Source organism: Entelurus aequoreus, linkage group LG10 (genome assembly GCF_033978785.1).
Source record: "Entelurus aequoreus isolate RoL-2023_Sb linkage group LG10, RoL_Eaeq_v1.1, whole genome shotgun sequence".
Taxonomy (NCBI): domain Eukaryota; kingdom Metazoa; phylum Chordata; class Actinopteri; order Syngnathiformes; family Syngnathidae; genus Entelurus; species Entelurus aequoreus.
Window position 1 is genome coordinate 71,085,496 of NC_084740.1, and position 17,330 is coordinate 71,102,825.

The following is a 17,330-nucleotide window of genomic DNA, read 5'->3' on the forward strand; positions in this document are numbered from 1 at the left end:
TTATAACTAAATTAAATAGCTCATGAGGTGGCAACTTGTCCAGGGTGTACCCCGCCTACTGCCCGAATGCAGCTGAGATAGGCTACAGCGACCCCGAAAGGGACAAGCGGTAGAAAATGGATGGATGGATGGATGGATCTTTCTGTATAATAAAGTAAAATATCTAATTATAGTAAAATGAAATATCTCATTTTAATTAAATAAAATAGCTAATCTCTGTATTAAAATAAAATATCTAATTGTAATGAAAAAAGGTATCTACTTATATTGTATTGGGGAAGCTAGTTTTCTCTTTGAATCGTGTGAAGAGTCATTTGGATTGTAGCATTAAAAATAAATGAATTTATTAAATTAAAATCCTCCAATTTTTTGCAGCACACGGCGTTTAATGTGAGCTCATCAAAAGTAGGACTTAATATTCATATGGTTATTATTATTCCTGTATATTGTTAGAGGATGTTCACATATTTTGTCGTGCAATCACAGAACAGCATCTTTTTATTTTATTTTAAAGCTCGTAAAAATTAGGACTTTATTTTACCATTATTATTATTGTTAATATTATTGTTGGCATTATTATTATTGGCATTATCATTTTTTCTTTAATTATCATTGTTTTTATACATTTATATTGTATTGTGAAGTGTGAATTATGAAGTGAAGTGAATTATATTTATATAGCGCTTTTTCTCTAGTGACTCAAAGCGCTTTACATAGTGAAACCCAATATCTAAGTTACATTTAAACCAGTGTGGGTGGCACTGGGAGCAGGTGGGTCAAGTGTCTTGCCCAAGGACACAACGGCAGTGACTAGGATGGCGGAAGCGGGGATCGAACCTGGAACCCTCAAGTTGCTGGCACGGCCACTTTACCAACCGAGCTATACCGCCCCATTGTCCTATAACTTTTTTTTTTCTTTTTTTATCTGCATACGTTTTCATTAACTTTTTTTTCTTCTTACAACATAAACTTTTTTTCTGCTTGGAATAAATCATAAAATTGACACAATTACACAGTTTTTGTATATCTTATATTTTTTTCCCCAAGATTTTATGTTTTGTTTTGACATATGTACTGTAGACTAATTATATTTTCAGAATATTATTATGTATTTCATCTTAGGTCATCATATGCCATTCATATTAATTCAGAACTAAATGTCTAGTAACACAAATAAATTGTTGGAATAACATAAATACAATAAAATCGTTCAAAGGGTGTTTGCTTGTGAAATTTTTTGTCATTATTAGAATGAATCGTAAACAAGGCAAACATTATTACAACACAATTATGAAATACAAAATTAAAATAATAAAAGGTTTGTTTTATTTCGTGACTTTAACGTGTTCCTGAGTGTCTGGATGTATTTTATTCTAATAATCTGTATAAGTATTACAAATATTTCACATCACACTGTGTCATGTGATACGCACACAGGCCAATCAGCATCGCTTGTCGGTGAACGGCGGACACGAGTGACGCTCCGTGGACGTCCACACGCTTTTTGGCGGCCCCCGGAGACGCCGCCGGTGAACCAATCAGAGCGTAGGACACTAACGAGGCGCTGCAAACGAGGAGGTGCGACGTCACAGGGGAACTCAGGTGATGGGAACAACAACACGTCGGAGCGAGAACTCTGATTTTGTACACAAATGTGTGGTAAGACGACAGGGGTTAAAGGTCAAACTGATCAGTAATACTATTGCTTTTAAAACGACACGACATGCACATTTGAAATGATTAACTTCAATGTAACAGCTCACGTTTACAACGCCAATGTGTTGTTTTTAATAACTGTTAGGAAAGACTGATGGGAATTTCGTCTCTTTTGAGCGAGTCGACTTTTTTGGCTCGACTCCTGTCGACTTTTATTTCTTTTTTTCCCCAAATTAATTGATGACCAATATAAGCCTAAAACGAGTTCTTACTGTAAAAATGTAATTACATGACATATTTGTAATTTATTTGGCTTTACAGAAAACAAATGATAAAATACACAACAAAGACCGTCTCAATTTATTATTTGTACATTGGTAACTTTTTGCGGCGAAACAACACATCAGCGACACAATATTACTGAACAAAATATATTCATTGTTAAAATGTGAAAAAGTCAAAGAAATAATGACCAGAAGATTGAAGTTAATTTGCAACCAAAAAAAATCTGCTTAATAATATTTATCAATCATCAATCAATGTTTATTTATATATTTGATTGATTTATTATTATAGTGTTGTGAATTTCTCTTTGTAGATAAATAAAGAATATATCTACCTATCTATTTTACTTTTGACATTTTAATAATGAATATCTGTTGCTGTGTAATATTGTGTTGATGTGTCGTTTCGAAAAAAGATAATAGATAAGATAAAAGATAATTTCATAAATATTATGCAGTACAAAAAAATGTATTCAAAATTATATATAAAAGATAAGAAAAATAATACATTGGGGGGGGGGGGAAAAACAGCAAACTTTTTTTCAAATTAAAAAAATACTCATTTAAAAAAAAAAAATTATGAAACAATAACTTTTTATTTGCGTGCCTTTAAACTTGTGGGCGGAGATTTCTGAACATGTTGCTTTCTAACATTGTGTATTTATTTAAAAAATGTGCAAAAGTAAACAAAAACAAAGCAGCATTTGCAAAGAGGGACATTTGTGTCTTTTCATGCAATCAGACAAAAACATGGATTTGAAACAAAAAAAAAATGTTTGCCCACACACAAAATACATTGTGAATTTTTTAAAAAATTAGATTTGAAATTGTAAAAAAATATTAGCAAACCAAAATACTCTATTTTTTTTTATTTTTTTTACAGATATGTAGGTATTTACAAAAAAATAACCATCTTATTTATCAATGTTGTGTTGAAGTGGATTTGCAACCAAAAAAGAAAAAAGGCTGCATAAGAAGTTATTATTTCATGATAAATATATTTTTATTTGTAATATATATATATATATATATATATATATATATATATATATATATATATATATATATATATATATATATATATATATATACACATGTTTTGTTAATCTTTTTTTTATTTTATTTCAAATTCAGTATTTTTCTTTGCAAACTCTTTTTGTGTGTTCGCAAATAATATTTTGTTTCAAATCCAAGTTTTTGTGTTTTTGTTTGATTACATAACAAGACAAATGTTCATCCATGCAAATGATGTTTTTTACATGAGCACATTTGAATAGTAACAATGTACGTCAGAAGTCAGCATATTGTTTAGAAACCCCGCCCACAAGTTCCTTTGCAAGCAGAACTTAAATAAACACAAACACTTAATAAAATGCAAACAAAAGTTATTTCATGAAAACAATTTTTTGTAATTTGCAAACAAAATTGGTATTTTCATTGTAAAAATAATAGTTTAGTTTGCACTTTTTAAAAAATTCAAATCCCTTAATTTTCTCTGCAAATCTTTTTTATATAATTTGGAATCAAATTATCGTTTGATTGCATAAAAAAGACAAACATTTCTCTTTGTTTTTTACTTTTGCACTTTTGAATCATAACATTATGGCAGAAGCCAACATATTATATCAGAAGCCCCACCCACAAGTTTTGAAGTTGATTTGCAAGCAAAACTTAATAAAATGCATTCAAAAATGCATACAATGCAAACAGAACTTAATGAAATGCAAACAAAAATGTATCAAACGCAAACAAAACTTAAGGAAAAATGCAAACGAAAGTTGATAAAATGCAAACAAACTTAATAAAATGCTAACAAAACGTATTCAAATGCAATCAAAAGTTGATCAAATGCAATCAAAAGTTGATAAAATGCAAACAAAAAATAAAATGCAATCAAAAGTTGACTAAATCCAAACAAAAAATAAAATGCAAACAAAACCTAATAAAATGCAAACAAATGTTGATTAAAAACAAACAAAAGTTATTAAAATGCAAACAAAAGTTGATCAAATGCAAACAAAACTTAATAAAACGCAAACAAAAATCGATAAAATGCAAACAAAAGTTAAATGCAAACAAAAGTTCATAAAATGCAAACAAAACTTAATTAAATGCAAACAAGTTAATAGAATGCAAACAAAAGTTGATCAAATGCGGCGTGGCGAAGTTGGTAGAGTGGCCGTGTCAGCAATCGGAGGGTTACTGGTTACTGGGGTTCAATCCCCACCTTCTACTATCCTAGTCACGTCCGTTGTGTCCTTGGGCAAGACACTTCACCCTTGCTCCTGATGGGTGCTGGTTAGCGCCTTGCATGGCAGCTCCCTCCATCAGTGTGTGAATGTGTGTGTGAATGGGTGAATGTGGAAATAGTGTCAAAGCGCTTTGAGTACCTTGAAGGTAGAAAAGCGCTATACAAGTATAACCCATTTATCATTTATCATTTAAAGGCAAACAAAACTTAATAAAATGCAAACAAAATTTAATAAAATCCAAACACAACCTAATAAAATGCACGCAAAAGTTAATAAAATGCAAACAAAAGTTGATAAAATGCAAACAAAAGTTAATAAAATGCAAACAAAAGTTAATAAAATGCAAACAAAAGTTGATCAAATGCAAACAAAAGTTAATAAAATGCAAACAAACTTAATAAAATGCTAACAAAACGTATTCAAATGCAATCAAAAGTTGATCAAATGCAATCAAAAGTTGATTAAATCCAAACAAAAAATAAAATGCAAACAAAACCTAATAAAATGCAAACAAATGTTGATAAAATACAAACAAAAGTTATTAAAATGCAAACAAAAGTTGATCAAATGCAAACAAAACGTAATAAAACGCAAACAAAAATCGATAAAATGCAAACAAAAGTTAAATGCAAACAAAAGTTGATAAAATGCAAACAAAACTTAATTAAATGCAAACAAGTTAATAGAATGTAAACAAAAGTTGATCAAATGCAAACAAAACTTAATAAAATGCAAACAAAATTTAATAAAATCCAAACACAACCTAATAAAATGCACACAAAAGTTAATAAAATGCAAACAAAAGTTGATAAAATGCAAACAAAAGTTAATAAAATGCAAACAAAAGTTAATAAAATGCAAACAAAAGTTAATAAAATGCAAACAAAAGTTGATCAAATGCAAACAAAAGTTAATAAAATGCAAACAAAAGTTAATAAAATGCAAACAAAAGTTAATAAAATGCAAACAAAAGTTGATCAAATGCAAACAAAAGTTAATAAAATGCAAACAAAAGTTAATAAAATGCAAACAAAAGTTGATCAAATCCAAACATCCATCCATCCATCCATTTTCTACCGCTTGTCCCTTTCGGGGTCACGGGGGGTGCTGGAGCCTATCTCAGCTGCATTCGGGCGGTAGGTGGGGTACACCCTGGACAAGTCGCCACCTCATCGCAAGGCCAACACAGATAGAAAGACAACATTCACACTCACATTCACGCATTTAGGCCAATTTTAAACAAAAGTTATTCAAATGCAAACAAAAGTTAATGAAATGCAAACAAAAATTAATAAAATGCAAACAAAAGTTGATCAAATTCAAACAAAAGTTGATCAAATTCAAACAAAAGTTGATAAAATGCAAACAAAAGGTAATAAAATGCAAACACAACTTAATAAAATGCAAACAAAAGTTGATCAAATGCAAAAAAAAAGGTAATAAAATGCAAACAAAAGTTAATAAAATGCAAACAAAAGTTGATCAAATGCAAACAAAAGTTAATAAAATGCAAACAAAAGTTGATCAAATGCAAACAAAAGTTAATAAAATGCAAACAAAAGTTGATCAAATGCAAACAAAAAGTAATAAAATGCAAAAAGAAGTTGATAAAATGCAAACAAATGTTGATAAAATGCAAAGAAAAGTTAATAAAATGCAAACAAAAGTTAATCAAATGCAAACAAAAGTTGATCAAATGCAAACAAAAGTTAATAAAATGCAAACAAACTTAATAAAATGCTAACAAAACGTATTCAAATGCAATCAAAAGTTGATCAAATGCAATCAAAAGTTGATAAAATGCAAACAAAAAATAAAATGCAATCAAAAGTTGATTAAATCCAAACAAAAAATAAAATGCAAACAAAACCTAATAAAATGCAAACAAATGTTGATAAAGTACAAACAAAAGTTATTAAAATGCAAACAAAAGTTGATCAAATGCAAACAAAACTTAATAAAACGCAAAGAAAAATCGATAAAATGCAAACAAAAGTTAAATGCAAACAAAAGTTGATCAAATGCAAACAAAACTTAATAAAATGCAAACAAAATTTAATAAAATCCAAACACAACCTAATAAAATGCACACAAAAGTTAATAAAATGCAAACAAAAGTTGATAAAATGCAAACAAAAGTTAATAAAATGCAAACAAAAGTTAATAAAATGCAAACAAAAGTTAATAAAATGCAAACAAAAGTTGATCAAATGCAAACAAAAGTTAATAAAATGCAAACAAAAATTAATAAAATGCAAACAAAAGTTAATAAAATGCAAACAAAAGTTGATCAAATGCAAACAAAAGTTAATAAAATGCAAACAAAAGTTAATAAAATGCAAACAAAAGTTGATCAAATGCAAACAAAAATTAATAAAATGCAAACAAAAGTTGATCAAATCCAAACATCCATCCATCCATCCATTTTCTACCGCTTGTCCCTTTCGGGGTCACGGGGGGTGCTGGAGCCTATCTCAGCTGCATTCGGGCGGTAGGTGGGGTACACCCTGGACAAGTCGCCACCTCATCGCAAGGCCAACACAGATAGAAAGACAACATTCACACTCACATTCACACATTTAGGCCAATTTTAAACAAAAGTTATTAAAATGCAAACAAAAGTTAATGAAATGCAAACAAAAATTAATGAAATGCAAACAAAAGTTGATCAAATTCAAACAAAAGTTGATCAAATTCAAACAAAAGTTGATAAAATGCAAACAAAAGGTAATAAAATGCAAACACTTAAATGTTTTTTATTTGTAAACAACACACAACAACAAAAAAAGGTTTGTTCGTCAAGCTTTGTTCATTTCAAATCTGATATTTGTTTTTTTCAAACCCATTTTTTGATGAAGTGCATAAAAACACACACGTTTGTCTCCGTGCATTTGCCAAAATAACATTCAGAAAGGCAAAGTGTCTCATCTTTTTGTACCTCCCCTTTCCAGGGCGTAGTCTCTAATTCTGTAGCAACTCTAGTGGACCCCAAAGAGTCGGTTAGAAGAGCCGTTTCGTTTGCGAATGACCCATCATCGCTTAAAAGGCTTTACGCTGCCACTGTTTGACACTGGAACAGACTCTCTGGGCTGTCACTATGGAAACAAACAAGCGTCGTCATGCCAACCGTGACTTTGGTGTGGATTTTCTTCATTCCACGTCGAACGTTTTTCACATCACGTCCGTGGGAAATGACTTTTAAGCGTGACATTCAAGTATTTTAGCGTGACACTGGGAATGTTTCCACACACGCACAACCTGAGACGCCATTGTTCCTCGGAGGCCACTTCAGGCACCAATTGAAGGGGTTTTTGTTTCCGATTGTTTGCCTTCGGGCTCGTTGTCGCCTCGTAAAATGGCTTCAAGCAAGTTACATCTAAATATTTTTGGATGTTTTTCTACAGGCAGTGGCAACTGGTAATGACACGCACACAAACTGGTATACGTTTGTCATTTTTCATTATAATTCACTAAGTGACCACTGAAATGTATATTCTGAAACAATAAGTACGCAACAATGTTATTTCAATCGGGAGTGCGTTTTTATTTCGTATTTTTGAACCCCAGGACGAACAAGTTGCGGTCAAAGGACGAACAAGTAGGGTCAGTTATATTGACACTGTGCTGCCCTCTTTTGGCCAGCAGCAGAATTACACCTAAAGAAAAATGTAATATGTAAATATGAAACCATGCAGTCGTGTTACTATTACTGTACACTAGGCCAGTGGTCCCCAACCTTTTTTTTGGGGGGGCGGGGGGGGTGGGGGGTGGGGGGGGTGTATTTAAAAAAATATATATATATTTTTTAACATAAATAAATACAATCATGTGTGCTTACGGACTGTATCCCTGCATACTGTATTGATCTATATTGATATATAATGTATATATTGTGTTTTTTATGTTGATTTCATAAAAATAAAAAATAAAAATACAAATTTATTTTTTTTATTTTTTTAAAATTTCTTGTGCGGCCCGGTACCAATCGGTCCGCGGACCGGTACCCGGTGGTTGGGGACCACTGCACTAGGCCTTCAGTGATGTCCTACTTAGTCCGACTTTAATAAATACCCCTCAAAATACCGTAATGTATGTCCCCACATCACATGACCATTGCTGGAGGAATATTATACAGAAGCACACTTGTGCACTGAATCACCCCAACAGTGTACAAAACAGGCTATATTTAGTAGGGCTGTGAATCTTTTGGTGTCCCACGATTCGATTCAATATTGATTTTTGGGGTCACGATTCGATTCAAAATCGATTTTTTTTTTTTTTCAATTCAACACGATTCTCGATTCTAAAATTATTTTTCCCCGATTCAAAAGGATTCTCTAGTCATTCAATACATAGGATTTCAGCAGGATCTACCCCAGTCTGCTGACATGCAAGCAGAGTAGTAGATTTTTGTAAAAGGCTTTTATAATTGTAAAGGACAATGTTTTATCAACTGATTGCAATAATGTCAATTTGTTTGAACTATTAAATGAACCAAAAATATGACTTATTTTATCTTGGTGAAAATATTGGACACGGTGTGTTGTCAAGCTTATGAGATGTGATACAAGTGTAAGCCACTGTGACACTATTGTTCTTTTATTTTTATTTTTATAAATGTCTAATGATAATGTCAAAGAGGGATTTTTAATCACTGCTATGTTGAAATTGTAACTAATATTGATACTGTTGTTGATAATATTCATTTTTGTTTCACTACTTTTGGTTTGTTCTTTGTCGTGTTTGTGTCTCCTCTCAATTGCTCTGTTTATTGCAGTTCTGAGTGTTGCTGGGTCGGGTTTGGTTTTGGAATTGGATTGCATTGTTATGGCATTGCTGTGTATTGTTTTGTTGGATTGATTTTGTGTGGATTTTCTTCATTCCACGTCGAAAGTTTTTCACATCACGTCCGTGGGAAATGACTTTTAAGCGTGACATTCAAGTATTTTAGCGTAATTTCACCAAGATAAAATAAGTCTCTGAGCTGCCACCTTACCGTGGTAGAGGAGTTTGCGTGTCCCAATGATCCTAGGAGCTATGTTGTCCGGGGGCTGTCATGCCCCCTAGTAGGGTCTCCCAAGACAAACAGGTCCTAGGTGAGGGATCAGACAAAGAGCAGCTCGAAGACTTCTATGGGAATGAAACAACAAAGACTCAGATTTCCCTCGCCCGGACGCGGGTCACCGGGGCCCCTCTCTGGAGCCAGGCCCGGAGTTGGGGCACGATGCCGAGCGCCTGGTGGCCGGGCACAGCCCGAAGAGGCAACGTGGGTCACCCCTCCAATGGGTTCACCACTCATGGGAGGGGCCGTAGAGGTCGGGTGCATTGTGAGCTGGGCGGAAGCCGAAGGCAGGGCACTTGGTGGTCCGATCCTCGGCTACAGAAGCTAGCTCTTGGGACGTGGAACGTCACCTCGCTGGGGGGGAAGGAGCCTGAGCTAGTGCGCGAGGTAGAGAAGTTCCGGCTAGATATAGTCGGACTCACCTCGACGCACAGCAAGGGCTCTGGAACCAGTTCTCTCGAGAGGGGCTGGACTCTCTTCCACACTGGCGTTGCACGCAGTGAGAGGCGACGAGCTGGGGTGGCAATTCTTGTTTCCCCCCGGCTCAAAGCCTGCACGTTGGAGTTCAACCCGGTGGACGAGAGGTTAGCCTCCCTCCGCCTTCGGGTGGGGGGACGGGTCCTGACTGTTGTTTGTGCTTACGCACCAAACAGCAGTTCAGAGTACCCACCCTTTTTGGATGCGCTCGAGGGAGTACTGGAAAGTGCTCCCCCGGGTGATTCCCTTGTCCTACTGGGTGACTTCAACGCTCATGTTGGCAACGACAGTGAAACCTGGAGAGGCGTGATTGGGAAGAATGACCGCCCGGATCTGAACCCGAGTGGTGTTTTGTTATTGGACTTTTGTGCTCGTCACAGATTGTCCATAACGAACACCATGTTCAAACATAAGGGTGTCCATATGTGCACTTGGCACCAGGACACCCTAGGCCGCAGTTCCATGATCGACTTTGTAGTTGTGTCATCGGATTTGCGGCCTCATGTTTTGGACACTCGGGTGAAGAGAGGGGCGGAGCTTTCTACCGATCACCACCTGGTGGTGAGTTGGCTGCGATGGTGGGGGAGGATGCCGGACAGACCTGGCAGGCCCAAACGCATTGTGAGGGTGTGCTGGGAACGTCTGGCAGAGTCTCCTGTCAGAGAGAGTTTCAATTACCACCTCCGGAAGAACTTTGAACATGTCACAAGAGAGGTGCTGGACATTGAGTCCGAGTGGACCATGTTCCGCGCCTCTATTGTCGAGGCGGCTGATTGGAGCTGTGGCCGCAAGGTAGTTGGTGCCTGTCGTGGCGGTAATCCTAGAACCCGTTGGTGGACACCGGCGGTGAGGGATGCCGTCAAGCTGAAGAAGGAGTCCTATCGGGTTCTTTTGGCTCATGGGACTCCGGAGGCAGCGGACAGGTACCGACAGGCCAAGCGGTGTGCGGCTTCGGCGGTCGCGGAGGCAAAAACTCGGACATGGGAAGAGTTTGGAGAAGCCATGGAAAACGACTTCCGGACGGCTTCGAAACGATTCTGGACCACCATCCGCCGCCTCAGGAGGGTGAAGCAGTGCACTGTCAACACCGTGTATGGTGCGGATGGTGTTCTGCTGACCTCGACTGCGGATGTTGTGGATCGGTGGAGGGAATACTTCGAAGACCTCCTCAATCCCACCAACACGTCTTCCTATGAGGAAGCAGTGCCTGGGGGATCTGTGGTGGGTTCTCCTATTTCTGGGGCTGAGGTTGCCGAGGTAGTTAAAAAGCTCCTCGGTGGCAAGGCCCCGGGGGTGGATGAGATCCGCCCGGAGTTCCTTAAGGCTCTGGATGCTGTGGGGCTGTCTTGGTTGACAAGACTCTGCAGCATCGCGTGGACATCGGGGGCGGTACCTCTGGATTGGCAGACCGGGGTGGTGGTTCCTCTCTTAAAGAAGGGGAACCGGAGGGTGTGTTCCAACTATCGTGGGATCACACTCCTCAGCCTTCCCGGTAAGGTTTATTCGGGTGTACTGGAGAGGAGGCTACGCCGGATAGTCGAACCTCGGATTCAGGAGGAACAGTGTGGTTTTCGTCCTGGTCGTGGAACTGTGGACCAGCTCTATATTCTCGGCAGGATCCTTGAGGGTGCATGGGAGTTTGCCCAACCAGTCTACATGTGCTTTGTGGACTTGGAGAAGGCATTCGACCGTGTCCCTCGGGAGGTCCTGTGGGGAGTGCTCAGAGAGTATGGGGTTTCGGACTGTCTGATTGTGGCGGTCCGCTCCCTGTATGATCAGTGTCAGAGCTTGGTCCGCATTGCCGGCAGTAAGTCGGACACGTTTCCAGTGAGGGTTGGACTCCGCCAAGGCTGCCCTTTGTCGCCGATTCTGTTCATAACTTTTATGGACAGAATTTCTAGGCACAGTCAAGGCGTTGAGGGGATCCGGTTTGGTGGCTGCAGGATTAGGTCTCTGCTTTTTGCGGATGATGTGGTCCTGATGGCTTCATCCGGCCAGGATCTTCAGCTCTCGCTGGATCGGTTCGCAGCCGAGTGTGAAGCGACTGGGATGAGAATCAGCACCTCCATGTCCGAGTCCATGGTACCTACGAGTCTTGTTCACGAGTGGGGGAAGAGTGGATCGTGAGATCGACAGGCGGATCGGTGCGGCGTCTTCAGTAATGCGGACGCTGTATCGATCCGTTGTGGTGAAGAAGGAGCTGAGCCTGAAGGCAAAGCTCTCAATTTACCGGTCGATCTATGTTCCCATCCTCACCTATGGTCATGAGCTTTGGGTTATGACTGAAAGGACAAGATCACGGGTACAGGCGGCCGAAATGAGTTTCCTCCGCCGGGTGGCGGGGCTCTCCCTTAGAGATAGGGTGAGAAGCTCTGCCATCCGGGGGGAGCTCAAAGTAAAGCCGCTGCTCCTCCACATCGAGAGGAGCCAGATGAGGTGGTTCGGGCATCTGGTCAGGATGCCACCCTAAACGGTGTTTAGGGCACGTCCAACCGGTAGGAGGCCACGGGGAAGACCCAGGACACGTTGGGAAGACTATGTCTCCCGGCTGGCCTGGGAACGCCTCGGGATCCCCCGGGAGGAGCTGGACGAAGTGGCTGGGGAGAGGAAAGTCTGGGCTTCCCTGCTTAGGCTGCTGCCCCCGCGACCCGACCTCGGATAAGCGGAAGAAGATGGATGGATGGATTGATTAATTTAAAATAAAAAAAATTTTTAAATGTAAAAAAAAAAAATCGATTTTTTTGAAAAATGAGAATCGATTCTGAATCGCACGTGAGAATCGCGATTCGAATTCAAATCGATTTTTTCCCACACCCCTAATATTTAGGCACATTTAAAAATCAATGAACCCGAATCAGCATCTAAAACATACCTTACATGGTACTGTCAAAATTGAAATAATTGTAAAGAACATATTAAATGTGGAAAAATAAATAGATAAAATATTTTGAACTTTTTTTTTGTGAGTTAAAAAAGTGAAAACCGATGATTTCTCTGTTGGCTCTGGTGCCCCTTCCTGCTTTTTGCAAATTACAACTTGTGATTGGATTCTCACTTGGGAGTGACAAGTGAAAATCCAATCACAGTCAAGTTTAGCGTAAGGCTACCTAGATGGGCTACTGTCAACAACCTGTGATCTCATTGGCTATCGCAACTGTCTATCAACTGTCTATCCGGCAGAATTCATCCAGCGCTGGCAACAAGCTAGCCGAATTCTGATTGGATAAAAGCTCTAACGTAAAAACAAGCAACAATGGAGCCTAATAAGACATGAAGAGAATATGATGAATACTTTATGGAAAGTAGATTCAAATGAACTTTTATTCATCTATGATCATGATGATAGCTCGGTTGGTAGAGTGGCCGTGCCAGCAACTTGACGGTTCCAGGTTCGATCCCCGCTTGCCAGCAACTTGAGGGTTCCAGGTTCGATCCCCCGCTTCCGCCATCCTAGTCACTGCCGTTGTGTCCTTGGCAAGACACTTTACCCACCTGCTCCCAGTGCCACCCACACTGGTTTAAATGTAACTTAGATATTGGGTTTCACTATGTAAAAGTGCTTTGAGTCAATAGAGAAAAGCGCTATATAAATATAATTCACTTCACTTCATTTATGTTATGCCAGCAGAGAAGGCTTTGCAGGCCCTAACGGCACACCATGCAACATTGTATACAACTGGACATACCAGTTTTTGCTCGCTTATATTTCTATATACCGCATGCTAGCGAAAGTGCAATTTGTTGCGTGTAATATTATTATTGAAATAAATAATGATAAGGTATTCTCAATAATAATTTATAAAAAACATCGAAAATACAATTGCTTTATTATTTTTGAACCCCAGTCAAGCTAGCTAGCATCAGTTATATTGCTAGTCTGTAGGGCAGTGGTCCTCAACCACCAGGTCCGCGGATCGATTGGTACCGGGCCGCACAAGAAATAATAATAAAAAAATTTAAAAAAAGTTGTTTTTTTTTTTTTTGTTTTTTTTATTAAACCAACATAAAAAACACAAGAAACACTTACAATTAGTGCACCAACCCAAAAAACCTCCCTCCCCCATTTACACTCATTCACACTCATTCGCACAAATGATTTGTTTCTTTCTGTTATTAATATTTCTGGTTCTTACATTATATATCAGTATAGATCAATACAGTCTGCAGTTTTACAACTAAATAACTAGTATCTTCTGTATTGGCCACACTACTACTGTAAATATGAAACCATGCAATAGTATTACTATTAGAGGTGTCCGATAATGACTTTTTTGCCGATATCCGATATTCCGATATTGTCCAACTCTTAATTACCGATTCCAATATCAACCGAAACCGATATATACAGTCGTGGAATTAACACATTATTATGGCTAATTTTGTTGTGATGCCCCACTGGATGCATTAAACAATGTAACAAGGTTTTCCAAAATAAATCAACCCAAGTTATGGAAAAAAATGCCAACATGGCACTGCCATATTTATTATTGAAGTCACAAAGTGTAATATTTTTTTTTAACATGCCTCAAAACAGCAGCTTGGAGGGACATGCTCTCCCTGAGAGAGCATGAGTGGGTTGAGTGGGAGTAGCGGGGGGTGTATATTGTAGCGTCCCGGAAGAGTTAGTGCTGCAAGGGGTTCTGGGTATTTGTTCTTTTGTGTTTATGTTGTGTTACGGTGCGGATGTTCTCCCGAAATGTGTTTGTCATTCTTGTTTGGTGTGGGTTCACAGTGTGGCGCATATTTGTAACAGTGTTAAAGTTGTTTATACGGCAACCCTCAGTGTGACCTGTATGACTGTTGACCAAGTATACATTTGCATTCACTTGTATGTGTGAAAAGCCGTAGATATCATGTGACTGGGCCGGCATGTAAAGGAAGTGCCTTTAAGGTTTATTGGCGCTCTGTACTTCTCCCTACGTCCGTGTACACAGCGGCGTTTTAAGAAGTCATAAATTGTACTTTTTGAAACCGATACCGATAATTTTGAAACCGATACCGATCATTTCCGATATTACATTTTAAAACATTTATCGGCCGAAAATATCGGCAGTCCGATATTATCGGACATCCCTAATTACTATTACTGTACACCATGCAACATTGTATACAACTGGACATAGCAGTTATTGCTAGCTTATATTTTTATATACAGCTTGCTAGCGAAAGTGCATTTTGTTGTGTGTACTATTTTTATTGAAAAAAATTAAATGATGATACATTATTGATAATGATACATTTGTTTTGTTTTTTCGAAAATACAATTGCTGTATTAATATTTTGAACCCTAGTCAAGCTAGCTGGCATCAGTTATATTGCTAGTTTGTGCGTTGTACAGTAAAAGAGAAAATGCTGCCTTCTGTTGGTCAGCAGCAGTTTTACAACTGAATAACTATTATCTTCTGTATTGGCCACTACTACTGTAAATATGAAACCATCAAATAGTTCTATTATTACTGTACATCATCCAATAATGTAAAGAATGTACCAGTTTTTACTAGCTTATATTTGTACATACATAATTAAAGGAAACTGACGGTATTAAATAGGTACTACTATTATTATTATTAAAATAAAATACCACATAAACTGTTTATTTTTTTTGAAAATACATCAAATTATTCATTTAAACCGCAAGACAACAAGCACTCAGTCAACTAATGTCGGCCATTGCTATCTTTGTTATTTGCAGAGAGAGACAATGCTGCCCTCTGTTGGTCATTGGCGGTATTGCGTAAATTATAAATTAGATGTGTTCGCTTTCAAACAAAAATGCATTAATTGCATTATACAGTAACTTTTTTTAAAATTATACAGTCAGAATTTGTGATGAGGTAATGTTGTTATGTTTGTGCATTAGGAATAGAAATTACACAAAAGGGAAAAAGTGGTAGAAAATGGATGGATGGAATATTGTTATTGTAGATACCGTGGATTTGTTGATACAGTATCGAGATCCCAACAGCAAACTAATGCGAGCATGTATTTATTATATATGAAGGGAAATGCTGCCCTCTGTTGACCAGGAGCACCAAATTATTTTTCAATTTAGTGTTTGTAATTATTTTATGGTATATTCCGACTTCCACACATTAACATTTACATTTGCACTAATAAATGTTATTTACGATTGACAAAAATAGACTATTTGTTTATGTCATCTTTGTTGCTCCCTGCTGGCAGGCCTCAGTATTTACCCATTAAAAACCTTGCATTTTTTCTTAGTTCTCCACTAGAGGTCAGACTTTGATATGAAAAGACTGAATAAGCAGCTGTGATATTTTTGTTTATATGGGGTTATATTTACGTTATTAGATGTATATTTTTACTTATATTTACGTTGTTAAATGTAGGTTTTGACTTATATTTACGTTATTAGATGTATGTTTTGACTTATATTTACGTTATTAGATGTATATTTTTACTTATATTTACGTTGTTAAATGTATGTTTTGACTTATATTTACGTTATTAGATGTATGTTTTGACTTATATTTACGTTATTATATGTATGTTTGACTTATTTGTACGTTATTGGATGTATATTTTGACTTATATTTACGTAATTAGATGTATATTTTGACTTATATTTACGTTATTGTATGTTTTGACTGATACGTACGTTATTAGATGATAGTTTTGACTTATATTTACATTATTAGATGTATATTTTGACTTATATTTACATTATTGGATGTTTTGACTGATATTTATGTTATTAGATATATGTCTTGACTTATATTGACATTTATAGATGTATGTTTGACTTATATATACGCTATTATATGTATGTTTTGACTTATATTTACGTTATTGGATGTATATTTTGACTTATATTGACGTTATTAGATGTATGTTTGACTTATATTTACGTTATTAGATGTATGTTTTGACATACACTTACGTTATTAGATGTATGTTTTTACTCATGTTTTCGTTATTGTATGTTTTGACTTATATTTACGTTATTGGATGTATGTTTTGGCTTGTATTTGCATTATTAGATGTATGTTTGACTTATATTTACGTTATTAGATGTATGTTTTTGCTTATATTTACGTTATTAGTTGTGTTTGAGTTATATTGACGTTATTACATGTATGTTTGACTTATATTTACATTATTAGATGTATGCTTTGACTTATATCTACATTATAAGAATGTATGTTTTGACTTATATTTACATTATTAGATGTATGTTTGACTTATATTTACATTATTAGATGTATGTTTTGGCTTATATTTACATTATTAGATGTATGTTTGAGTTACCGGTATATTGACTTTATTAGATGTATGTTTGACTTATATTCACGTTATTAGATGTATGTTTTGACTTATATTTACGTTATAAGATGTATGTTTTGACTTATATTTACGTTATTAGATGTATGTTTGACTTATATTTACGTTATTGGATTTATGTTTGACTTATATTCACATTATTAGATGTATGTTTGAGTTACCGGTATAATGACTTTATTAGATGTATGTTTGACTTATATTCACGTTATTAGATGTATGTTTTGACTTATATTTACGTTATAAGATGTATGTTTTGACTTATATTTACGTTATTAGATGTATGTTTTGACTTAT

General features: G+C 36.5%; 1 protein-coding gene across 1 annotated transcript in view; it reads left to right on the top strand.

Moving 5' to 3' along the window:
* Positions 1–1,539: 1,539 nt before the first annotated feature.
* The window catches only part of LOC133658999 (ras-associated and pleckstrin homology domains-containing protein 1-like), a 142,660-nt gene continuing 126,869 nt past the window's right edge, over positions 1,540–17,330 (top strand). The window contains exon 1 of the mRNA XM_062061587.1: positions 1,540–1,602. The gene's annotated coding sequence lies outside the window, so the exon portion shown is untranslated. The remainder of the gene's footprint in view (positions 1,603–17,330) is intronic.